We start from the raw sequence: 10501 nt of genomic DNA, 5'->3' as shown, positions 1-10501 counted from the left end.
TGAAAGCCTCTGGAGATTTTTAAGCAGGAGAGGGCCATCGACAGAGCTGTGCTTGTGTAGAATGGAGAGAGTGAGACAAGAAGCTGAGAGCACAGCAAGGGGGCTTCCATCACAGCCATGAGGCGGGCCCTGAAGTTGCACAACACGCCACCTGTGGCCCTGGCTCCAAGAGTAAAGTTGGTGTCCTTCTCCACAGAGCTGTTGTTTTTGACTCACAGCATGAAAAAAGTAAAAAAAACAGTCTTGGCTGGTTGGACTTTGCAGCTCTTGCTGACTAGGGAATTGGGATCTGTGACAGCGACAGCCATGACAGCTCCGGCACCCTCCAGCAGGCTTTGGGTCCCGAGCTTCTGGGCAGAGGCTTTGATCTGGTGCAGCTGTTGCCATGGACATTTGTGAGGGTTGTTGTTTTGTGGGGGGTTGGATGGGTTTAGGGACTCACCGAGGGCACAGTGATAGACGGAATCTTGCCCTGGCCCCTCCCTGCTTCCCTGGCCAGCAGGGAGGAGGCTGCCCTTGGATATGGTCTCATTAAGGTCTGGAGAAGGAGGAAGCGGGGTGAGGGTTGGAAGTGAAGGAGAAGGAAAGGGCAGATATTTATACCACTCCTGTTCCCCCTCTCTCACAGCCTTCACTCTGCCCTGCCCTGCCTCAAGGTACAGAGGGGGTCTCTCCTCTTCCTCTGGGGAGCATCAGAGAATATCTTGCCTCATGGCCTCTTGAGGACCACCAGCTTTGGGAGCATAGTCCCATGTGGCTTTCTTGTAAAAGGCATTGGCCATGGAGGCAGCAGTGGGGTCCCCTCCATGAGGGTGTATGGCAAGAGAGCAGGAACATGGTACACCCCCAACTGATAGGAGAAAATACTCATTCTCAAGTACAATGCAGATACCCCATGGAGACTCCAAATACCACTGTGTGTGTGTTGGGAGGGAATCTCTACATGGGGCTGGTCCTTGGATGGCAAGTAAGGCAATTGCTGTGAAGGTGCCTCCATTGTGCCCCTAGGTTGGGGAGACAAGAATTACATGTGCAAAGTCCCTGGCATAACGTTGGCACCTGATAAATGCTTGAGTTCCCTAAATTGGCTTGAGTGGCCACTATGACCCAGGTTCTTTTGTGACCCTGTGGACCCCTCCCCTCAATCCCTTGGAGATGGGGCCATTGATGCCTGCAAGTCACGGAATGTATCTTCTCTGCTTTCCATGGACATCTGGTCTCACCCTCTGATGGGGGCTCCCCAGGGATGCTCCACGTTGCTACTTCCTAAAGCCAAAAAGTTAGATCTGAGGCTCTTCAAGACTTTGTAACTAACTCCCATTCACATAGAGATAAGAAATGGATCCAAGTGGTGGAAAATTACTGGCCCCAAGTCACAGAGGAGTCAGGGACACAGTTAGCACTGGAATCTGGGTTGTCTGACTTTCACACTAGCACTTGCTCCACTGAGTCATGTTATCAATCTTCAGTACCATCCCCAGAGGGGTGGGGGAGGATTTGACTAAAAGAGAGTCCTGACATCATGGGGCCAGTACTCCAGGGTTTCAGATCTTCCTTTTCCTCCATCCTCCTGACAAAGGACCTTGGGAAAGTTACTCCTCATGCCTCTGGATGGTTCAGGCTCTTGAATTACATCACCCATGCTTTTAGAACAGTTGCTGGGGTTACTGATTACATCTTGGGCAGCATAATGGCTAAGGGCACAGAGTCTGGAACCAGATTGACTGACTTCATGTTCCTGTTTTGAACTTAATACTTAGGTTGACTTGGCGAGTCTCTCAACCTCTCTGTGTCTCAGTTTTCTTATCTCAAAATAGGGATGCTAACAATACCTACCTCATAGGGTTGCTATGAGGATGAAATGAATTTCTTTTTGTAAAGGACTTAGCACTGTGCCTGGCACACTGTGAGACCTACACAAGAGTTTAATGAAGTAAAGTACCATTGTCATTTATGTTCCCTAGAAACAGCCCAAGACAGAGATTCAGGTGCATGGGATTTATCGAGGGGTCCTTGCAAGAGAAAGGGAGGGAGGGAGAGAAGGAAGACAGAAGAACATGGGGAAGATTTAAAGAAGGATGTGGTCTCAGCTGGGGTCTGGCTGCACCACTGTGGAACAGCACCTGCTTCACAGAAGCAGTCTCACCCTGCGGCAAGGGGCAGGGGATAAAGAGAAGGGGTGCAGCTTTTTGCCTATAGCATTCAGTTCTTGCCTACAGGACGCTCTGAGTGCAGGGAGAGCAGAACATCCCAGGAGAGGTGAATTCTATTTGTCAAAGGCAATTCTAGAGAAGAAGGAGGCTGTGAGCCATTAGTAGCTGACATCTGCAGCAGCTGAGCAATGGGTGTGTAGGCCCAGCAGAAAAGGATCTGGGCAGGGCACCGGTGGTACTAGCTTAGAGCACTAGGACCTCTCAAATCTTCCTTTCCTCAGCAGAAGGGAGGATGCTGTCTTTGGTCCTGACCCTTCCCTTCAAGTACCTCCAGCAGGGCTGAGCTTCCTCTCCTACTCTATCCCCAGCAGGAAATCAAAACTCTCATCAAGAGTTAGAGAAATTCAAGGGTACCCCCAACCCCTGCACTACTTTATCAGCTCCCACCAGCCCCCTCCTAGCAGACGGCTCTCCCAAGGACCCCTGAGCTCAGGAGGCTCTGCCTCCCGGCCCTCAGGCAGGGTCCAGCCCTTCTAGTGATAGCTTGGTCTCAGCCCTTCCCCCGACCCCTGGGTCCCTGTGGTGGGTTCTTACCCATTCAGGAATTTCTATCACACCGTGAGCACCTCGGAGGAAAACCGACAAAATTAATTGGAAATTAAAGGCACCAAATGAGCACTGAATTAAGAAATCATTGGCTCCAAATGACTGCTGGAAGGGAGCGGAAGTTAACTACAAAGGCTGCCTGGTTATTTTGTGTGTTTTCAGAGTCATAGTTATCGTCTTAGATCCTGATGTCTGAGTCTGATTAACATTCTGTGGCTATCAGTGTTGCTTTTGGTGAGATGTGTGACACTCCCCAGGTATCCATGGACCAACTCAGGCATTGAGGAAGCCTCCCCCTGCCAGGGATGGGGCCTCCCCACAAACTCCCTGCCAGATGAACGGCAGCTTCTTCCCACAGCTGCCTCCTGCCTCAGTATCCTCTAAGGGAAGCCATTGCCAGTGGCATCCCAGGGAGTCCTTGCCCACACGTTATCATTGCATAATGGGCACCACCCTCCACCTCATTAGGCTCTGCTGCGGATCAGGATTAAATGGGATAAGATGGAAGAAGCACATGGCTTATTAGCTGTGGGAGAGAGTTGTGGGGAGGAAGCAGACTGTTTGCGAGAGAACCTCCCCGATGGACCGCCCTGAAAGGCAGCTCTGGGCCAGCTTTCTTCTCTCCCTGGGAGCAATCTACAGCAATAGAGATGACTATAGGATGGAAGCTTCACAAAGGCAGGGGATTTTGTTGTTTTGTTCACAGTTCTATCCCTAGGGCCTAGATCTGTGCCTAGAACAATAACTATTTGTCGAATGAACAAGTGAATTGGAACTCCCAAGAAACCTTCACTTTCCGCCAAGGGAAGGGAACTGTTTGCGTTGGCCATCCAACTGCTGGGAGCCAGGGTCTCTCACCTGAAGGGTGTGGTTGAGGCCTTCATGACCTATCAATCACTGGTGCTATGGCAGAGCTGGCCCCGCTCTCTTACCTTGCATGGCCAGCTCCCTTCCCCATTCTCTATATTATGTCCCAGAGTAATTTTTCTAAAATCTCTATCTAATCATGCCACTCCCCAGCTCAATATGCTTTAGCGGCTCTTTGCTGCCTACAGAGTAAACTATAACTCTATAAAAGGTCCCCAGCCTGGAATTGGAGACCCTCAGAGATATATAGTCCCCAGAGCTTCCCTTCCAGAATGTTCCTCCTCCAGGAAGCCCTTCCCAACCACCTGGGCCCACTGTGAACCTGAGTTCTGTCTTCTGTGACCTTCTTTGTCTTGAAGTGTGCACGTAACCAGGCACTTCCCAATATTTTGAGTCTTTATTTAGTGCCCTATGAGTGGCTTTTGTCCCTCCCCATACTGATTATAATCTCCTTGAGCAAATGGATTAGTATATTCTTGAGGCTCCCACAGGAAATGCAGGAAAGGGCTGAGAACATAGAAATCTCATTATGAAGGACACTGGTTGCTTGATCAATGAGTTCATTGGCTTCCCCTCCTTGCACTCCCCCACCATATTCTCTTATCAGAGCTCTCAACATATCTCTGCTCCGTAATTCTCACACCATCCTGTAAGCATTGATTTTCTCATCTGGCCTCATCCCCTGGCCTGTGGGATCTTAGAGAATAGGGGATGAATGCCCTTTCTCCCTGATTTCCCAGCAACTGGCACGGTGCCTGGTGCCCTCAGTAAACAAGAGATGATTAAAACGATACCTCCCTGGCTCTGGTTTCTTATCCCATACTCTCACAGAGCCTTATCTATACCTTCCATAGCATTCCTTTCATCTCCTACTCATTTATTCATTTATTTGTTCAGCAACTGTTTATTAAACATCGACTATGTGCCAAGTACGAGGCTAGGTATTGGAGTCAGAGTGATGAAAAGACAAGCAGTCTAGACATTTTCATTTCTCTAGCATACATTGAGTTTCTTGAGGTTGGGAACATACCGGAATCAACTCCATGGTTCCATTGCTTAGCATAGGGCATGGCACATAAAGTGTCCACTAAGTGTCTACTGAATTAATCAGTAATGTATCTAATTGGCTTCATTCCACTTTAAGCCTGTGGTCGCTCATTAACCCTATTTTTTAGAGGGACTGGAATTGCCTTAAGGCTGGAGTTGGAGAAGCCATACAAAGGCCAACTCACTGGGAAGATGTTTTCATTCAACAAACATTTCCTGAAACTGTCCCTGCCCTCAAGGAGCCCATGGTCTAAAGGAGAAGACAAAGATAAACAAAGAGAGATAAACCTTGTGGGGTAGGTGCAGAATCAGAAGGACAGTGGGACATTGGTACAGGAACAGTACTAGCACAGATGAGGTGATGCTTTCTTCTGTCCTGGAGGTGGGGAGAGAACTCCCCAGAGAAGAGGATTCTTGATCTGGGCAGTGAATCAGAAGTGTGCCATGAAGACAAAGTGGGAAAGGCAGAGGGAACGGAACGTGCAAAGACATAGTGAAGACCTGGGACATTTGGGGAATTTCTGGTGAAAGCTCAACATTGCTAGAGCTTATAAGATAAAAGAGAGGGCAGAGGGGCAGGCGAGAGGGAGGCCATGTTGTAGCCTAAAGCCTGAGAAGCACAGACTTTATCACATAAGCTGGGAGAGACTCAAACATTGTTATAGCCTCTTGAAAAGACAGCAGAGAAAGAGAAAATGAAAATCCATGTGGGAGAAATAATATGAACCCAGCAGGTGGGGTGAGATGTTTACCTATAGTCCTTGCTTATCTACCTAAGTCTATCTATCTATCTATCTGTCTGTCTGTCTGTCTATCTATCTATCTATCTATCTGTCTGTCTGTCTATCTATCTATCTATCTATCTATCCTATCTATCTATCTATTTATCTATCTATCTATCTATCTATCCATCTGTCTGTCTGTCTGTCTGTCTGTCTGTCTATCTATCTATCTATCTATCCTATCTATCTATCATCTATCTATCTATCTATCTATCTATCTATCTATCTATCTATCTATCTATCTATCTATCTATCTACCTATCTATCTATCTACCTATCTATCTATCCACTGGGGTTACCTACCCGGCATCCACCCCACCACATAGCCCACACCTGGCCAGTCACAATATTCCACTCCCCTGGCCAGTGATTGGCTCAGAAATGATCATGTGATCCCACCCAAGCCACTGGAACTCAGTTCTAGGCTCTTTTGTTAGCGTGAAGGGGATATCTCTTCTGCTAAGGATGTTGAGAGGATATGAGAAGCTGAAGCTATTTGCAGCCCTCTGCCCACCATGTGGTAAAGACCAGATTGAATGAAACCAATTTTGAGGAATGCAGAGCCAAGAGATAACATGCAGCTAAGTTCTGGTGTCATCACCTGACCGCTGGAAGCAGTAAGTTGTATTTCTGGACTTTTCAGAGAAATTTTTAAAAATTTGGCAATTTGGATCAGGCTTCTGTTATTTGCAACTTGAAAAGTCCTAACACACTGAGAAAGGTTAAAAAGAGGTATAAGTTTCCTAGGAGTGAATACTGGGTTAACTGCTGGCATTGTCTAGACTAGAGGCTTGGCTCAGGGAAAATAAGCAGAAGGCTGTGTGCCTAAAATGGATAAGTTTGGGAAACACCTGTGGGAAGAGGCCAGAGAACACCACTGAGTTAGTATTCGAGGACAGTAGTTTGAATTTAAAGAGATGAGATAGACCTAGGACTAGGTCGTACAGGTAGGGAAGCCTGTTTATCCAGGAATGGAGGGAGCTAGGGAAAGACCCCATCCTGAGTTAGAGGGAGAAAAAGGGATAAATGGAATTATCAATTATAGAAGATTGTGCTCAGAACAAAAATCTTCTGCCCCAAGGGAATAAACTAGAGCAGGGGTTGGCAACTTATTTCCTGTAAAGGTCCAGTTAGTAAATATTTAGGTTTTGTGGGTCCTAAAATCTGTTGCAACTACTCAGCTCTGCTGTTGTAGAGCAAAAGCAGCCATAGATAATAAGTAAACAAATGAACATAGCTATGTTCCAATAAAACTTTATTTATAAAAACAGGTGGCAGGCCCCAGATTTGGCTGTGAGTCACAGTTTGCTGACCCTTGAACTAAAGGATATAGATTGTTTAGTGCTATAAACAGAGCCATGTGAAAGCATGTGTCTGTAACTCACAAATCATTTTCTATTTATCCCTACCTTGCCTGCCATAGAGGAATTCCTCAGTGGAGTAGCAAGGATGACGCTAGGGTGGACTGTAATTCCCATAAGTCCTCTAGATCTTGGTGTAAAAATTCAGCCTTGAAGCTGAAAAGAGAAGTCATCAAGCACAACAGGTTTGGGGAAGCAGAGGCCAGTACCAAGGACAGTGCCACTCCTTGGAGGGCAAGGTTGGTTTGGGAAGCCCCTTGTTTCCATACAAATAGAAAAGGCCTGTGATCAGGGGCCAAGAAGGACACCTTTGCGTCTCCTACCATGAGGTGTAGGAGCAAAACATGGCGTGGATATCCTGAGAAGTGTCCTGAGAATCTCGGTGCTTGACTCCACAGGCTGACCCCTGGGACTGTACAATCAGTGAGAATGAATCTTTTTCCTAAATGATCTAAAAATAAGCCACAACTTCATGCTAGTATATCTAGGTGGTGTGAATGAAAGGGGTGCCTGGAAGGAATCTTGGAAAGTCACTTTAGCTCATGGAGTCTCCTCTTCCTCACCTGTCAAATAGAGATAATAATCACTTCCCTGCCTTGCTCACAGGGTCATTATGATTATTGAATGAGACAGTGGGCAGAAAAGTGCTGTGACAAGCAGAAAGTATAGATGGGAAGAACTCAGTCCAAATGTCCAGCTCAGCCTCTGACCTGCCATGACTCTCATTCATTTCTTTCTTTTCATTTAAAAAAAGTGCCTTTTCTTTCCAAGTGATGCAGAGAAAGAGTCAAAACTAGTTTCAGCCTTACTACCTGTAGCAGGCATTGCTGGTTACTTACCCAACATCCATCCCACCTACCAATCATTTCTCCCACTAACAGAACTTAGGCTGTGTTCAGAGGCAAACTCCTTCTCTAGAAGGTGCTGGGTTTCACTAAGGCAGTCATAGTGGTCCCATTTCCCTTGCCAATGGTTGTTTTAGGAATGTATATTTGAACAATTCTGGCCAATGAGATGTGAGAGAAAGACTGCTGGGAGGTATGGATAATGAGCCCTCATTGATTTTTTTGAAAATTAAAAGGAACACATAGGAAGAGCTGATCCCTCTCAGAGTAATAGAGTGAAGCCAATAGTAGGAAAGCAGAGCCAGAACTGGTCCTGGAGACCCTGGAGCCCACCACCCCACCTTTGGGTCTCTTGTTCTGGGAGATACTAGAACTCCTTATTGCTTGAGCCAGTTGGGCCAGAGCTTTCTCTTACCGGCAATCACCAGTGAGCCAAAGGCATTCTCACTGGCAATCACCACTCATGAGGAGATGACCAGGGAACACTGCGTGCTCACTGGCACCCACCTCCTCCCAGAACCTCTCCCTCTACCCACAGTTTCCCCCTCACTTTCTTTTCAGGGCTTCATCTGGAAACAAAACTGACAAGCCATGTGCTCCCCAGGCCTGTTCTCATCTTTAATTAATCCTCGGAGGCAGAGTGCTGGAACTGTGGGGAAGAGGGCTGGCTGTAAGAGGCGTGGTCCTTGTCTCCCCCCAACCCCCAGACCTAAAGAATTTCCCCCTTCACTCACATGCCTCTCCCACTCACTGTTGAGGGATAGAGCATTTTTAGGGAAATATTTACTCTGACTTGGACCAAGAATGGAAGAAGGAACTTGTGGCTCCTGGGGTATGTGCTTGAGAAGAGCCAGGAGTTAAGGCCCATTCCCTTGGGAGCACAGAACCAGGTTTGGGCCCCTTAGAGTTTATCTAGGAGCTCGGGTCTGGGATGGGTTTGTCTGAGGTGGACAGCTCAACACACTCCCAGAGTAAAGAAGCCACTAATTATGACTCAGCCCCTCTTAGCTCCACCAGGCGTCAGCTCTCCTTGAACAGAAGACTTTCAGAGCCAATGGGTGCTTAGAACCATTGAGGACGTGGCTGAGTTAGGGGTAGGGGTGTGACATGAGAGGGACCATGGGGAAGCCCAGGACTTCCTCATAGGATGAACTAGATCAGGTGATCAGGGACCCAGACTGAGTCAGCAGAAGCATAAGGTGTGGTTGGGCTTATTCATGGGAAAGAGAAGGAACCCCAGCTGCAGAGACTGATAGGTAAGAAGGAGGCTCAGATGAAAACAAGCAAGGCATGAGGTCACAGGCCAAGGCCAAAGAAAACAATGTTAAACAGTGCTAAATTATGTTAACCCCAGGCCCATCCTATTAATGGCATGGGCTTCCTTGCCAGCTCCAGCTCAATGCAACCCATTTTTTTCAGATGTCGTCTTCTCTGACAACAGACTAAAGTGCATGGAGAAATGTTACTGGCTCTACCAAGGAGCTCTGTTGGAAGAGGAGGCATGGCCTCTACTCTGGGTTGGCTTATTCCTCCAGTCATCAAATGTTAAAATACATGCAGGCTTCCCCCCACTCAATAATTCTTGCTCTTTCTCTCCATATCAACCATCATTGCCCACATCCAACCAACCACCTTCTCTCACCCTGAAAGCCCACCTCTGTTCCCCCACCTCCAAACTGTTCTTCCTCTTTTATCTATTGACTCCACTCTGAAAACTAGAAGTATCTTTCCAAAGCACTAATCTTAGCACATCACTCTCTTTTATAGAACTTTTGATGGCTCCCTATTACCTGCAACATAAAGTCCAATCCAACATCCTTAACATGGCTTAAGAGGCCCTTTATTATCCCGCCTTGCTTACCTCTCAAGCTTCATCTCAAACCAGACCCCTTCTTGAATTCAGTGCATTGGCCACATCAGGGCCTCAAATATGCCATGTTCTCTTGCATCTCTGAGCCTTTCTGTGTAGGCTATTTTATTCCCTACAACTTTCCCTTGTCTCCTCTCCCACCCCCATCTTTGTCTGGCTGTCCCTACCCACCCTTCAGCTCTTACTAATGCTGCTTCCTCTGGGAAGGCTTCTTGATGCCCCAGCTCAGGCTCACTTCTCTCCTTGGGGTTTTCATAGCCCCCTGTGCTTATTCCCATCAAAGCTTGTCACTCTGTGTAGCAGTTGCCTCTTTACCTATCTGTCTCCCCCACCTACCTTTGAGTGTCCTGAGTATTAAACTGAGACACATGAAATGTCCAGTATTTGACCATTCTGACTTACAAAATGGGAAATTTCACATGGTTCCACTCAACGCAATGACCATGACAGTTTTGTTACCTGTTGTATCCCAGTGTCCAGCACAAAGTCCAAAACACAATGAGTAGTCAGCAAATGTAGATCACTGTTTCTCAGTATGACTTCAGTTTAAGTTTTCATGCCTGATGGTCAACGTCAGCAGAAATCTGTTTGGTGATAGAACCAAGGAATATAAGGAAGGGGTCTCCTAGGGTCATCTGATCCAGCCTTCTGCCTCTTCTCGGGCCTGACACACATGTGAGAAGCATAGGGGTATTGCCAGGACTGACTTAGTCTAGAGCTGTCCGCAGCCTGAGGTACACTCCAACAGGGCCTAGGGCATGTTCTGAAGCTGAGGGACGCCAACTCAAGCCTAGGCTGGTGACATCACCATGGCCATAGATGATCATTGTCTAATGAGAATATTCTTGTGTTTCTTTGGCCAAAGGGTTCAGCATGTCTAGTACAACTCTGCAAAGCCAAGCCAGGCCTTATGGACTATGAAAATCTTACATTACAAAGCTCCGTTAAAGTTATGGAAACCTGTAGATAA

The 10501-nt window shown here is 47.2% G+C and overlaps 1 long non-coding RNA gene across 1 annotated transcript in view; it reads left to right on the top strand.

The window, feature by feature from the left end:
* The window catches only part of LOC309626338, a 131022-nt gene that overhangs the window by 80181 nt on the left and 40340 nt on the right, over window positions 1-10501 (top strand). The window lies entirely within an intron of this gene.

This window comes from Balaenoptera borealis (genome assembly GCF_965194805.1).
Source record: "Balaenoptera borealis genome assembly, chromosome: 3".
NCBI lineage: Eukaryota > Metazoa > Chordata > Mammalia > Artiodactyla > Balaenopteridae > Balaenoptera > Balaenoptera borealis.
This window is presented reverse-complemented; position numbering and strand designations above follow the sequence as displayed.